This window comes from Pan troglodytes, chromosome 2, assembly GCF_028858775.2.
Source record: "Pan troglodytes isolate AG18354 chromosome 2, NHGRI_mPanTro3-v2.0_pri, whole genome shotgun sequence".
NCBI classification, from domain to species: Eukaryota; Metazoa; Chordata; class Mammalia; order Primates; family Hominidae; genus Pan; species Pan troglodytes.
The window spans coordinates 112,696,745-112,712,832 of record NC_086015.1 but is presented as its reverse complement, the minus strand read 5'-3'; the positions used below and the strand labels follow the sequence as shown (position 1 = coordinate 112,712,832).

The window sequence follows — 16,088 nt, the reverse complement described above, 5'->3', positions numbered from 1 at the left end:
CTTGATAATGATAATAAATGACCACATTACTGGTTTATGTATTTACTATACTATACTTTTTATTATTATTTTAGAGTGTACTCTATTTAAAAAAAAAGTGCTAACTGCAAAACAGCCTAAGGCAAGTTCTTTAGGAGATATTCCAGAAGGCATTTTTATTATAGGAAATGACAGATCCATGCATATTATTGCCTCTGAAGACCTTCCAATGGGACAAGATGTGGAGGTGGAAGACAGTGATGTTGATGATCCTGACCCTGTGTAGGCCTTGCCTAAGGTATGTGTTTGTGTCTTAGTTTTTAAAATAAAAGTTTAAAACTTTAAAAATAAACAATTTTAAAAATAGAAAAAGCGTATGAAAAAATATAAAGACATTTTTGTACGATGTACAATGTGTGTTTTAAGTTGTTATTACAAAAGAGTCAAAAAGTTTTTAAAAATTTAAAAGTTTATAAAGTAAAAAAGTTACAGTACTCTTAACTACTTGGGAGGTTGAAGCATGAGAATCGCTTTGATCCAGGAGGCAGAGGTTTCAGTGAGCCGAGATGGTGCCACTGCACTCCAGCCTGGGTGACAGAGTGAGACCCTGTCTCAAAAAATATAAAGAAAAAAAAAGTTAGTAAGCTACGGTTAACTTATTACTAAAGAAAGAAAAAAAATTTTAATAAATTTAGTGAAGCTTAAGTGTAGTGTTTATAAAGTCTACAGTAGTGTTCAGTAATGTCCTAGACCTTTACATTCACTCACCACTCATTCACTGAGTCACCCAAAACAACTTTCAGTCCTGCAGACTTCATTCAGGGTAAGTGCCCTATAGAGGCATACCATTTTTTATCTTGTATACCATGTTTTTACTGTATCTTTTCTAAGTTTACATGTGTTTAAATACAGAAATACTTACCATTGTGTTACAACTGCTTACAGTATTCAGTACAGTAACATGCTGTACAGGTTTGTAAATAGGCTATGCCACACAGCCTAGGTGCGTAGTAGGCTATATCATCCAGGTTTATGTAAGTACACTCTATGATGTTCCTATGACAAAAATCATGTAACGATGCATTTCTCAGAATGTATCCCTGTCACTAAGCAATGCACGGCCGTATATAGATTCATTAGAATTTTCTTAATAACAGAGATTAGCCAGGCACGATGGCTCGCTCCTGTAATCCCAGAACTTTGAGAGGCCGAAGCAGGCAGATCGTCTGAGCTCCAGTGGTGGAGACCAGCCTGGGCAACACAGTGAAACCCCATCTCTACTAAAATACAAAAAATTAGCCAGGCTAAGGTATGTGTTTGTGTCTTAGTTTCTAACAGGCATGGTGGCGTGTGCCTGTAATCCCAGCTACAAGGGAGGCTGAGGCAGTAGAATCGCTTGAACCTGGGAGGCAGAGGTTGCAGTGAACCCAGATTGTGCCACTGCACTGCAGCCTGCGTGACAGAGCTAGACTGTCTCCAAAAAAAAAAAAACACAGAGATTAAAAATCCTGTGTGAGCCAAGGAGAGATTCACTATGGATGTGCACAGGTGATCCTGTTGTTTCAACCACACTTCTACACTAATCACCACTATCAGAGAAACCCAAATCATTAAGATCTCTTAAGCAACAGCTTGTAGTTACTGAAAATTTACACTGAGTGGGAACTATGGAGTATTCAAGAGAATAAAATAAACACAGCTTCTGCCTTCAAGGACAGGAAAATGAGATGTCTACTTAAGCAATGATAATGAGCAATGCACAGAGACCTATTATTAAGCAGTAGCTAAATGTGTGAATTAGACAAGTGATTGAGTACTTCAGAAAAGGAGAACTCTGTGTTGGCTGCAGGGAGCTGGGGAATAGGTAGAACTTGGGCTGATCTTTAAAAACGAATAGGATTCAACTTGGATAAGCTGCGATGTGGGAGACTAAAAGATGAAGCACTCTGGCTTATTGTTTTATGCATATAGTCATATTACAGCTATGGAACCATGGTTATTATTACTAGCACATCACTTACATAGTATTCCAGACAAAAATGCATAGTTTAGATCTAGTTGTGAATCCTAGAGTTCCATGTGGCTGGGCCCTTCCCACAGCTACCCTGGAGAGCAGCAGCCAGGACTTTGCGCTACCCTATGGCCCAGGGCCTCCACCAGGGCAACCAAGAAGGTGAGCAGGGCACAGCACAGCCACCACTGCAGGTGCCTCACCAAGCATACAAAATCCAAGGGACATGATCCAAGAGGTGTGTGGCTCTCACCCTTACAAGCTGCGTGCCATGGAGCTGCTCAAGGACTCCAAGCACCAAACGGGCCCTCAAGTTCACCAAGAAAATGGTGGGAACACACGTCCGTATCAAGAAGCAGCAGGAGGAGCTGCGACCCAGCCTGGCTGCTATGAGGAAATTGCCAAGAACTGAGCCCCCTCCCCCTCTCTGTACACAATAAAACCTTCAGTCAATCTAATTGTGAAGAAATATCAGACAACCCCAGATTAAAAGTCATTCTAATAACTAAACTATGTTCTTCAAAAATGTCAATGTCATGAAAAAGAAAACAAACAAAAAAGACTGACAATCTGTTGCAGATTAAGGAAGACTGAAGAGATGTGGCAATCAGTACAACACATAATCCTAGACCAAATCCTTGATTTTTTATCTTTCATCAGGCAACACCTCATTCTGAGTCATAGAATGTCTTCCCCTTAAACTTCATTTATGTATTTTTGTAGAGACAAGGTCTCACTATGCTGCCTAGGATGGTCTTGAACTCCTGGCCTCAAGCCATCCTCCTGACTTGGCCTCCCTAAGTGCTGAGATTAAAGGCATGAGCCACCGTGCTTGGCCTTAAACTTTATTTTTAAAATTGCAGTAAAGGACATTACCGGGACAATTTACAAAATTGAAATAGGGACTGTAGATAAGACAAAAATATTGTATCAATATTTGAATTTGATAACTATACCATATGTGGTTGATACGTGGTTACATGAGAAAACGTCCTTCTTCTTAGGAAATAATGAAGTGCTGAGGAAGAAAGAAACATGATCTATGCATCCTATTCTCAAATGATTAGGAAATTTGTGCCCAGGCGTAGTGGCTCACACCTGTAATCCCAGCATTTCTGGAGGCCAAGGCAAGTGGATCGCTTGAGCTCAGGAGTTTGAGACCAGCCTGGTCAACATGGTGGAACCCGATCTCTAGAAAAAATTAGCCTGGCATGGTAGTGAGTGACCGTAGTTCCAGCTACTCTGGAGGCTAAGGTGAGAGAATCGCCTGAGCCCAGGAAATTGAGGCTGCAGTGAGCTATGATCATGCCACTCTATTACAACCTGGGCAACAAAGTAAGATCCTGTTTTTTAAAAAGAAAGAACATTTTGTGTGTGTCTGTGTGCGTGCATGTATAAAAAGAGAGAGAGAAAGCAAATATAGCAAAATGTTAAACATTAGTCAATCTGACTAAAGGGTACACAGTGGTTATTTGTACTATTCTTGCAATATTTCTATGAGCTTGAAATTGTTTCAAAATAAAAGTTAAAAATACAGCCGGGTGCGGTGGCTCATGCCTGTAATCCCAGCACTTTAGGAGGCCGAGGCAGGTGGATCACAAGGTCAGGAGATGGAGACCATCTTGGCCAACATGTTGAAACCCCGTGTCTATTAAAAATACAAAAATTAGCCAGGGGTGCTGGTGGGCGTCTATAGTCCCAGCTGCTCAGGAGGCTGAGGTAGGAGAATCGCTTGAACCCAGGAGTCCGAGGTTACAGTGAGCCAAGATCGTGCCGCTGCACTCCAGCCTGGGGGACAGAGTGAGACTCTGCCTCAAAATAAATAAATAAATAAATAAATAAAAATACACTCTCTATGCTGAATAAAAGATATTTACTGTGTTCCTTGAAAGGTGTAGTGGCAAATGGAAGCAGTTTGAGAACAGATTATGTAAAACCTTGACAGGGAAGGAGTCTACTTAATTCTATAGAAAATAGAGAACGATAAAGATTTTCTAGCCAAGGACTAGCTAAAAATCTGTGTTTCGGACGGCTCAACTAGGGGTAATAGTGAGGACTGGGTAAGGGGAAGGTGGGAGACCTCATCAGTCAGTAAGTGGTAACAGTAATTCAGAAGAAAACTGGTTAAATAACAGTCTGAATTAAGGAAAAGAAAAGAAGAAACATATTTAAGAATACTATGTTCAGGCCAGGCGCGGTGGCTCACGCCTGTAATCCCAGCACTTTGGGAGGCGGAGGCGGGCGGATCACGAGGTCAGGAGATCGAGATCGTCCTGGCTAACACGGTGAAACCTCGTGTCTACTAAAAATACAAAAAATTAGCCGGGCGTGGTTGCAGGTGCCTGTAGTCCCAGCTACTTGGGAGGCTGAGGCAGGAGAATGGCATGAACCCGGGAGGCGGAACTTGCAGTGAGCCGAGATCGCTCCACTGCATTCCAGCCTGGGCGACAGAGCGAGACTCCGTCTCAAAAAAAAAAAAAAAAAAAAGAATACTATGTTCAGCCGGGCATGGTTGCTCACGCCTGTAATCCCAGCACTTTAGGAGGCCGAGGAGGGCGGATCATGAGGTCAGGAGTTGGAGACCAGGCCAACACGGTGAAACCCCGTCTCTACTAAAAATACAAAAATTAGGCAGGTGTGGTGGCAGGCGCCAGTAATCCCAGCTGCTTGGGAAGCTGAGGCAGGAGAATCTCTTGAACCCGGGAGGTTGCAGTGAGCCGAGATGGCGCCATTGCACTCCAGCGAGACTTAGTCTCAAAAAAAAAAATAAAAAAACTATGTTCACTATTTGGGTGATGGGTTCAATAGAAGCATTATGCAATATATGCATGGGAGGCCAAGGCTGGCAGGTCCGCTGAGGTCAGGAGTTCAAGACCAGCCTGGCCAACATGGCAAAACCCCATCTCTACTTAAAAAATACAAAAATAAATCCCAGCACTTTGGGAGGCCGAGGCGGGCGGATCACGAGGTCAGGAGATCGAGACCATCCTGGCTAACACGGTGAAACCCCGTCTCTACTAAAAAAAATACAAAAAATTAGCCGGGCGTGATGGCAGGCGCCTGTAGTCCCAGCTACTCGGGAGGCTGAGGCAGGAGAATGGCGTGAACCCGGGAGGCGGAGCTTGCAGTGAGCCGAGATCGCGCCACTGCACTCCAGCCTGGGCGACAGAGCGAGACTCCGTCTCAAAAAAAAAAAAAAAAAAAAAAAAAAAAAAAAAAAAAAAATAAGCCAGTGTGGCGCATGCCTGTAATCCCAGCTACTCCGGAGGCTGAGACAGGAGAATTGCATGAACCTGGGAGGCAGAGTTTGTAGTGAGCAGAGACCTTGCCACTGCAGTCCAGCCTGAGTGACAGAGCGAGACTCTGTCTCAAAAAAGAAAAAGAAAAAGAAAAAAAGAATTAATGGCATTATTGGATATGGAAGACTAGGATGAGCTGCAGATAATTTTCAATTTTCTTATCTATGGTTTTGTTGATTGTTGTATTTTAGATCCAGAAGTAGTTTAGGGTAGTCTATTAGGGTAGTCCAGTAGTTAACATAGTGTACAGAAGAAAAAGTGTGATTTTTGAAGTCACGCAAACATGTCTTCAAATCCTGGCTTGAACATATATGATGTGTCTCTGAATATGTACTTTTACTTCTCTAAGCTTTTATGTTCTTATCTGCAAAAGTATAAAATCAGAACAAGTATATCTATCAGAACAATATTACTGAGTGACTAACAGTCTCATAGTCCAAAATCTATGTTTGAATCCTAGCTTTTTTATTTCTTAGCAGTGTGCCTCAGGACAGGGTATTTTTCTTTCTAAATTTCAGTTTCCTCATCTATAAAATAAAAACTGCAGCCAGGCGTGGTGGGTCACGCCTGTAATCCAAGCACTTTGGGAGGCCAAAGCGGGTGGATCATCTGAGGTCAGGAGTTCGAGATCAGCTTGGCCAACACGGTGAAACCCTCTCTTCGGATCATCTGAGGTCAGGAGTTCAAGACCAACCTGGCCAAGATGGTGAAACCCTGTCTCTATTAAAGATACAAAAATTAGCTGGGACTCAAGGCAGGTGCCTGTAATTCCAGCTACTTGGGAGGCTGAGGCAGTAGAATCGCTTGAACCTGGGAGGCGGAGGTTGCAGTGAGCCAAGATCCTGCCACTGCACTCCAGCCTGGGCAACAGAGTAAGACTCCGTCTCAAAAAAAAAAAAACAAAAACAAAGACCTTATTATCTTTGCACTGCTTTATCCCCATCACCTAATGGAATGGTATGGTTAATTTTATGTGTCAACTTGGCTAGGCTATGTGCCCAGCTTGGTTACATACTAGTCTAGATGTTGGTATGAAGTTATTAGGTAGAAGTGATTAACATTTACAGTCAATTGATTTTAAATAACGGAGATTACTCTCCATGATATGGGTGAGCCTTATCCAATTAGATGAAGGTTGTTTTTTGTTTTTTGTTTGAGACGGAGTCTCGCTCTGTCGCCCAGGCTGGAGTGCAGTGTGCAGTGGCATGATCTCAGCTCACTGCAACCTCCACTTCCTGGGTTCAAGCGATTCTCCTGCCTCAGCCTCCTGAGTGGCTGAGACTACAGGTGCCTGCCACCATGCCCAGCAAATTTTTTTTTATTTTTAGTAGAGATGGGGTTTTACCATATTGGCCAGGCTGGTCTCGAACTCCTGACCTTGTGATCTGCCCGCCACTGCCTCCCAAAGTGCTAGGATTACAGGCATGAGCCAACTCGCCTGGCCTAGATGAAGGTTTTAAGAATAAGGTTACTGGCGGAAGAGGTGGCTCACGCCTGCAATCCCAGCACATTGGGAGCCTGAGGCAAGCGGATCACCTGAGGTCAGGAGTTCGAGACCAGCCTGGCCAATATGGTGAAACCTCGTCTCTACTAAAAATACAACAATTAGCTGGGCATGGTGGCACGTGCCTGTAATCCCAGCTACGTGGGAGGCTGAGGCAGGAGGATCACTCAGACCCGGGAGGCAGAGGTTGCGGAGAGTTGAGATTGCGCCACTGCATTCCAGCCGGGGCAACAGAGTAAGACTCTGTATCAAAAAAAAAGAATAAGGTTCCTAGGCCGGGTGTGGTGGCTCACACCTGTAATCCTAGCACTTTGGGAGACCGAGGTGGGAGGATCGCTTGAAGTCAGGAGTCTGAGACCAGCCTGGCCATCATGGTGAAACCCTGTCTCTACTGAAAATACAAAAATTAGCCAGGCATGATAGCAGGTGCCCATAATCCCAGGTACTCGGGAGAATGAGGTAGGAGAATTGCTTGAAACTGGGAGGTGGAGGTTGCAGTGAGCTGAGATTGTACCACTGCACTCCAGCCCAGATGACAGAGTGAAACTCCATCTCAAAAAAAAAAAAAAAAGAATAAGGTTAAGGACAACAACATCCTGGTTGGGCACCATGGCTCATGCCTGTAATCTCAACACTGGGAGAATGAGGCAGGAGGATCTCTTGAGCCCAGGAGTTTGAGACCAGCCTGGGCAGCATGGTGAGACCTTATCTCTACAAAAAAATTGTAAAAATTAGCCAGATGTGGTGGCCTGCACCTGTAGTCCCAGCTACTTGGGAAAATGAGGCAGGAGGATTGCTTGAGCAAAAAGGTCAAGGCTGAAGTGAGCCATGTTTGTGCCACTGCACTCCAGCCTGGGCAACAGAATGAGATCTTGTCTCAAAAATGAACAAACAAAAAAACTGAAGTTGGCCGGGCACAGTGGCTCACAGCTGTAATCCCAGCACTTTGGAAGCCCAAGGCAGGTGGATCACCTGAGGTCAGGAGGTCGAGAACAGTCTGGCCAACATGGTGAAACCCCATCTCTACTAAAAAAAAAAAAAAAAAAAAAAAAAAAAAATTAGCCAGGCATGGTGGCAGGCACCTGTAATTCCAGCTACTCAGGAGGCTGAGGCAGGAAAATCACTTGAACCTGGGAGGCGGAGGTTGCAGTGAGCTGAGATCGCGCCATTGCACTCCAGCTTGGGAGACAAGAGTGAGACTTCGTCTCAAAACAAACAAACAAACAAAAACAAAAAAACTGAAGTTTTCCAAAAGAGAAAGAATTCAGCCTGAGTTTCCAACCTGCTGGCCTGCCCCATGGATTCTAGATGTGCCAGTGTCCACAATCATGTGAGCCAATTCCTGAACCTCTCTGTCTCTCTTTCTTTGGAAAACCCAGACTGATACTTTTATCATTCATTTTATTATTATTATTATTTTTCATTTTGTTGAGACGGAGTTTCGCTCTTGTTGCCCAGGCTGGCGCAATCTCGGCTCACCACAACCTCCGACTCGCGGGTTCAAGTGTTTTCTCCTGCCTCAGCCTCCCGAGTAGCTGGGATTACAGACATGTACCACCCGCCCAGCTAATTTTTGTATTTTTAATAGTGATGAGTTTTCTCCCTGTTGGTCAGGCTGGTCTCAAAATCCTGACCTCAGGTAATCCGCCCACCTCGGCATCCCAAAGTGCTGAGATTACAGGTGTGAGCTACCACGCCTGGCTTCATTTTCTCCTTTTTTTTTTTTTTTTTTTGAGACGGAGTCTTGATCTGTTGTCCAGGCTGGAGGGCAGTGGCGCGATCTCAGCTCACTGCAACCTCTGCCTCCCAGGTTCAAGCAATTCTCTGCCTCAGCCTTCTGAGTAGCTGGGATTACAGGCACCCGCCACCACGCCCAGCTTATTTTTGTATTTTTAGTAGAAAAGGGTTTTCACCATGTTGGCCAGGCTGGTCTTGAACTCCTGACCTCGCGATCCGCCTGCCTCAGCCTCCTAAAGTGCTGGGATTACAGGCGTGAGCCACTACGCCTGGCCTTACCATTTGCTTTCATTTTTTTTTCTTCTGTGTCCTTCTATGGGTTCAGTTGTGTTCTAGGATCTGGGAATGTAGCAGGGACCTAGAACAGAGGCTTTTCTCTCATGGCTAATATTCTTATGGAGGGAGACAAAAACTTGTAGGGGTAAGACAAATCTCTTTTGCCCTCTGAAAGTTCACTAGAAATCAACTGACAAAAGGCTGATTAAAAGGAGAAAGGCAGACAAAACATTAATGTACACATGCATGCATGGGAGGAACACAGATTTTAAAAACTCAAAGAAAGGGCCAGATAAGCTGGGCGTAGTGGCTCACGCCTGTAATCCCAGCACTTTGGGAGGCTGAGAAGGGCGGATCACATGAGGTCGGGAGTTGGAGACCAGCCTGACCAACACAGAGAAAGCCCGTCTTTACTAAAAATACAAAATTAGCCAGGCATGGTAGTGTATGCCTGTAATCCCAGCTATTCAGGAGGCTGAGGCAGGAGAATCGCTTGAACCTAAGAGGTGGAGGTTGCGGTGAGCCGAGATTGAGCCATTGCACCACTCCAGCCTGGGCAACAAGAGTGAAAAAAAAGAAAGGGCCAGATAGTTGATGCTTTTATACCACCTGAGGTTACAGAAAGAAGAGGGGCTCAGCGCATGGCAAGAGAGGTTATGGGAGGGAGAGAAGAGAAAAAGCTTTTTAGCTATTCTTATGTTTTCAGGCTCTCTAAATAGCCATCTTTAAATATGTCAAATAAGTATATCTGGTGTAAAATATTTTTTTGTTTCCTTTAGTCAATAAGCAAACAAATAAGCAGACCAATTTCAAATAGCTATCAGTGCCATGTGGGGAGAGGGCTATGAGACAGAGAAGCAGAGGGAAAGTGGTCTCTCCAGAATGGGTGCTCAGGGAAGGGCTGAAGAGGTGACATTTGAGCTGAATGAAAAGGGAGCAAGCCATGAGGTTATGGAGGGGCAGGTATTCTAAGCAAGAATTCCAAGGAGCAGCAAGTTTGAAGGCTGTGAAGGGAAGACGGGTCTGGCATGTATGAGAAGCAGCAAGAATAACTCTGCCCTGAAGAAGAGTAAGCCAGAGGAAAGTGATGGGGGAGAGTTCAGAGACCTTGTCAAATTGAAAGACTTGTAAACAGTAGTAACGCATTTAGATTATACTCTAAACTTACTGTGATTTTCAAGATTTACATTTTTAAATTTCTGCTACTTACATGTCGATCACTGGCTTAATGGTAGGCATTGAAATCATTATGCAGAATCTACTTCTGCTAGAGTTAATGTCTGTCCAAGGGTTTGCATTGCATTGATCCCCCTGCCCCAGCAGAATAAGTAGCTTCTGGGAGCTGAGTTGAAAATGCAGAACTCAGGCCCTGCTCCAGACCTACTGAATCAGAATTTGCATTTTAATAAAATCCCCAGGTGGTTCATGAGCACCTGAAAGTTTGAGGGGACTCAACCTTGACTGCATTATGGAAACACCTGGGAACCTAATTTGTTTAAAAAAAAACAAAAGTGTTACCTGGGTCACCCTAGAGTAATGGCATAATTGGTCTGAGGTGCAGCCTGTGCATCGGAAATTCTGGAAGCCACTTATCTTCCAAAGGTCAAAAAGGCCGCTGCCCTAAAGCCACAGTGGGTGACAGGCAGCTGTTTTCATGCTCAGCTGATTGCCCATGCTCCGTTTTCCTTTATGTCTTCTTGTAGCAGTTCCCACGGAATCACCTTGTTTTCCTTTCTTTGGTCACTAGAAAAAGTATTTCTCTCCCCAGGGATTCTCAGGGATGAGAAAGGCAGTCTGGTTGGCCCTGAATACACACATACTGGCTTTTAATGTTGAGTTAACTGCTCTCATTAGTAGGCAACAAGATGTCAAATAAAACAATCCTGAAGAAGTTGCAAAACACAGTGTTCTTACAAGTGTGATCCTGAGTCTAAAATTCCTAATTCCCTTCATATGGAAAGCCTAGAATGAAGTACTCAACTTCTCTGTCAGTCCCCAGCATTTCAAAAGTCCATTTTGTCTTGCATTCAGGAAAGCCTTTTCTTTAAACTGAATCTATAGAACAATAGGTTGTATTCTGCAGTTAATTTGCATCTCTGAAGACTTGATTTCTCCCAGGTCTCACCAGGCAGCGAATGAGCCCCCTGTGCGTTTCCTGACAGCCTTTTAAGTCACTTCCTAGGCTGACTTACGGAGCAAGTAAGAGTTCACAGGTCTCATGATTCCTAAGTTGCAGGAAAGGGTCTATGACAGCTATTCTTCCCTTAATAAAGTTATTTCTTTTACATTAAACTTCTGACACTGGGGTAGATTGGATGTAAGGGAAAAGGGAGACACTCCAAATTATCACACAATGATTTAGCCTCTTCAGTGTACTGTTGCAAAATGTTTAGTTTAAAATGCCTTTCTATAATTTATCATTCCTTTTCTTTTTTTTTTTTTTTTTTTTTTTTTTGAGACGGAGTCTTGCTCTGCCGCCCAGGCTGGAGTGCAGTGGCAAGATCTCGGCTCACTGCAACCTCTGCCTCCCGGGCTCACGCCATTCTCCTGCCTCAGCCTCTCCAAGTAGCTGGGACTACAGGCGCCCGCCACCACGCCCGGCTAATTTTTTTGTATTTTTAGTAGAGACGGGGTTTCACCGTGGACTCAATCTCCTGATATCGTGATCCGCCCGCCTCAGCCTCCCAAAGTGCTGGGATTACAAGGGTGAGCCACCGCGCCCGGCCTCATTACTTATTTAAGAGAACTATGAAAACAGTATCTCATTCTCTTTAGGTTTTCTGAACTTTGAGCCTCAACAAGTAGTTACCATTTTAAATCTGCAGCTTGACAGCTTGTAAGCAAAAGCATTGAAACTACTCACGAAGGGTCAGAGTAGAATGAATAATTTCACGGAAATGCAAATTTCATTTAAAACTTATTTAAAAGTATTAAATTGGGAGGAGATGGAAGTCTAAGATTTATTTCCCTTACTGATGATAAATAGTAATATTTACTGGCCAATACTACAAAAGAACTAGAAGATTGTATAAAATATTTTTACAGTGCTTTTTAAAGAGAGATTTAAAAGTGGAGGTGAGAGTGAGGATTGGGTTTGTTATAGGCCATTGCCCTTTTTTATTTTTTTTGAGACGGAGTTTTGCTCTTGTCGCCCAGGCTGGATAGTGGCACGATCTCGGCTCACTGCAACCTCGGCCTCCCGGGTTCAAGCGATTCTCCTGCCTCAGCATCCCGAGTAGCTGGGATTACAGGTGCCCGCTACCACGCCCAGCTAATTTTTGTATTTTTAGTAGAGACGGGGTTTCACCACGTTGGCCAGACTGGTCTCGAACTCCTTACCTCAGGTGATCTGCCTGCCTCGGCCTCCCAAAGTCCTGGGATTACAGGCGTGAGCCACTGTGCCTGGCCAAGCCATTGCCTTTTACAATGGTGATGTTATAGTCTGACTTCTTCCTAAAGTTCGAACTGCAGAAAAAATATTCTACTCTTTGGATCCATTCTGATGATGTTCTTATGATGGCTTTGAGTCTAGGCTAGGAGTCACTGGAATTAATTCAGGAATTAAACTCACTCATTCTGTAACATCCGGACCTTTGTAAACGTGTCTGGCTCATTTTTGTGACCACATTGCAGTTATCAGCACCATTCTTGGACACTTTAAATTTATTTCCTCTCCTAAGGATTTGTTATCTACTATTTGTACTGTCATTGCCATCATATTTAATGCAACCAGTAATTTCATCACACACACATTATATTTTCCATGCTTTGTTCCTAATGATGTTTATTCCTGCCTTAGGACCTTAGCACTAGCTCTGTCCGCTGTCTAGAATGTTCTTGCCTCATTCTTTATGTAATTGGCTCCTTCCTGTTATTTAGTTCTCCATTTATATGTTCCCTCCTCAGAGAGCCTGGGCAATAGAACGAGACCCTGAATCCGAAAAATAAAAAAATAAAATAACATAAAAACTTGAAAATTACATTTCTTCAATAATGAAACATCAAATATGAAGGTCAAATTGCCAACTTGGGTTTTTTTCTCCCTAAGTCAGAAAATAACAAAAAACAGATTGGATTTTTGATGCCATTTTAATTTCTGTTACTGTGACTAAACCTCAGATTGGATTCACTGTCTCAGAAAGGTATCCCAGGCATGGTGATGCAAAATATAGAGAAAGGGCCAAGAATAGAAATTCTGACATGAAAGTCACCTAAAAATATTGATAATGCATAGAACATTTTATAAGTTGATCTCAAAAAAAGCTTTATTAGAGTCATGGACCTGTAATTGATTACCAATATATGTCTCTGCTTTACTTCTGAAAAAATTGTTTGTTTTGCCTTATAAGCACTGCTGATAATCTGATAAATGCTAGCCATCTTGAGTGGAAGACAAATTTGCTGTATTTTATATAGTAAATCACTGCAATGGAGTTAATAGTTTATAGGTTTTCTATAAACTGCCTTCTTCTCACTTTCCTGATTGCTACAATTCCAGCTGCATATTCCATAACTGTTTAAAGGAGGATTTTATTTTTTAAACTGTATCTCTTATTTCCACATCTAACATGACTCATTTTTGGCTGCTATGTTCCTGCTCTTTGCAGAAAGATAAAGAGATCATCTGCTACTTGAACTTTTGTTTAGCTTGTTAGGTATTTAGGTTGACTCTAATGTGCCAGATGTTATCCAGTTGGCAAAACAGTGCTTTCTTACCCATCTGTGCGCTGATCTCTCCATTTAATTCTCCAGCTGTACTGTTCTCTGCATCCTTGTATAAATAACAATATTGAAATGTTTCCTAAGAAACGTGCCATTTCTTCTTAGCTTTTACTTCCTTGTCCACAAGGACCTTGGGGTCATCTGCACTTGCCTCCCAGGACTCTATTGTTCTTCTCACATGATATAAAGGCATCACAGTTGCAATACTGACATTCCATCTGTAAGGGTAAGACAGTTCTGAAGCTGACTACATCAACTGAGATTATAGCTTCTAAATTCTGCTAGGCACCATGAAGAGCTTTAGCAAAGATGGTTACCTTTTCTGAAGAATGCACCTATATTATTTATGCAAACTAAGAGCAAGTCATGCTGTACTGGCATTAATGAATGATGAAAGTATTTTCATTTTAAAATCATTTTCCCAATGCCCAAAACCTATTGAAAGTATTTCAATGTTATTAACTAATGTTACTAATTTACATAATCTTTTAAGTTTATGAATCAAATATTCTATAAAAGTTCATTACTTTCCAAGTAATTATTTAGACAGCATCCTTATTATTAGCTATTTTTCCTATACAAATGCTCAAACTGAGTGGAAAAGAAAGTAAACAACTCTAGGCTGGGAGCAGTGGCTCACGCCTGTAATCTCAGCACTTTGGGAGGCTGAGGCAGGAGGATCATTGAGCCACGGGTTCCAGACCAGCTTGTGAAGCATAGTGAGACCGTGTCTCCTCAAAAACTAAAAATATCAAGCAGGCACAGTGGCATGCGTGCCTGTAGTCCCAGCTGCTCCAGAGCCTGAGGCAGGAGGATCACTTGAGCCTGGGAGGTTAGGGCTGTAGTGAACCGTGATTGTGCCACTGCACTCCAGCCTGGTCGAAAGAGCAAGATGTTTCCAAAAAAAAAAGGATCAAATTATCATGTGGGAAAGCATGATACATTTATTTCTTAAGCAAGAATGATAAGGGACAAAAAAAGGTAGGAAGAGTTTATTTGTAATGGCTGCTTTCTTGCTTTGTTTAGCAATGTGCTAAAGAAAAATTATTGCTTTCCAGGACCAGGTGCGGTGGCTCACGCCTGTAATCCCAGCACTTTGGGAGGCCAAGGTGGGTGGATCACAAGGTCAGGAGTTTGAGACCAGCCTGGACAACATGGTGAAATCCCGTCTCTACTAAAACTACAAAAATTAGTTGGGCATGGTGGCATGTGCCTGTAGTCCCAGCTACGCGGGAGGCTGAGACAGAAGAATCGCTTGAACCCGGGAGGCGGAGGTTGCAGTGAGCCGAGATCATGCCACTGCAAAATTGTTGCTTCCCAAAACAAAGTTAGTGTTTTAAAAGATATGCCATTTGAATATGGTTTTTACCCAATTTATACTATAGATCATTATTATATCCAAAGCAGATATTGGATCTATATTGGAATCACTAAGAAAGAGGCTTACTTTAAAATATTAAATATCAATATTGGAATTTTGCTAAGTCTCATGGAAAATTATCAAGATGCCTTTAAACTTAAAAAAGTAAATAGATATTTTACAACTAATAAAGACCCAATGTTAATACTTTTTAAGGTTGAAACATTCTCCCTATGAAATAGATGTTTAAAGCAGAAAAAAAGACATTTTTAGATAGCATAAATTTTACTATGCATTTCTTTGAAGTAAGGGGAACTATTTCAAAGAGAAATGATGCAATGTAAGATAAACATGGGATACCATATTGCACCAGAAAACAAAGAGACTATCAAAGACTCACTGGGCATGCTAATATGAATTGCAAGAGAACAGCACAAGCCTAATGGCTAGGATAACCTGCACTCCAGAAATTGCTCTTTGGATTTTGTATCCCAGCACATTACACAATGCCTGGTATACATTAGGTGAAAATGCATATTAGTTGAGTTAATAAATGAATAGATATCTGAGAATTAGGAAATAGAGAAACAAAATTTAATCATAGTAATAGAAAGGGAAGTAGGAGCATACTAAAAATAAATGTACCACTTGTAATTGCAGCCCTTTGGGAGGCCAAGGCAGGAGGATCGCTTGAACACAGGAGTTCGAGACTAGTCTGAGCAACTTAGTGAGAACCCATCTCTACAAAAAAATATTGTTTTAAAAAGAAAGACAAAAAAGATTAAAATACATTAAATAAATAAATGTACCTACTTAGATGTCTTTTCTTCTATCCATCACACAATACCCTCTGCTTACTTCACACCACATACCCGCACTACCACCCACCACCACTTACCAACCAAAACCCAGACCTATGACATATATTCGACATTAATATTCCTTATCTGAGCCAATGGCAACACTCCTGTGGAGACACCTAAACTTAGGCTTGGCAGCAATTAAGAGAACTAACCCAAGTCCCTAGCATTTCCTTTTTTTTTTTTTTTTTTTTTTTTTTGAGATGGAGTCTCGCTCTGTCGCCCAGGCTGGAGTGCAGTGGCACGATCTCAGCTTACTGCAACCTCCGCCTCCTGGCTTCAAGCGATTCTCCCGCCTCAGCCTCCTGAGCAGCTGGGATTACAGGCGCCCGCCAGCATG

At 42.6% G+C, this 16,088-nt stretch overlaps 1 long non-coding RNA gene across 4 annotated transcripts in view; it reads right to left on the bottom strand.

Moving 5' to 3' along the window:
- The window catches only part of LOC101058805 (uncharacterized), a 54,085-nt gene that overhangs the window by 17,105 nt on the left and 20,892 nt on the right, over positions 1-16,088 (bottom strand). For 3 of the 4 annotated variants that reach the window (XR_679105.4, XR_001713517.3, XR_001713519.3), the window contains exon 4: positions 13,523-13,746. The exons of the other annotated variant lie outside the window; for it this stretch is intronic. This is a non-coding gene — a long non-coding RNA (uncharacterized LOC101058805). The remainder of the gene's footprint in view (positions 1-13,522; positions 13,747-16,088) is intronic. 4 annotated transcript variants of the gene reach the window in all.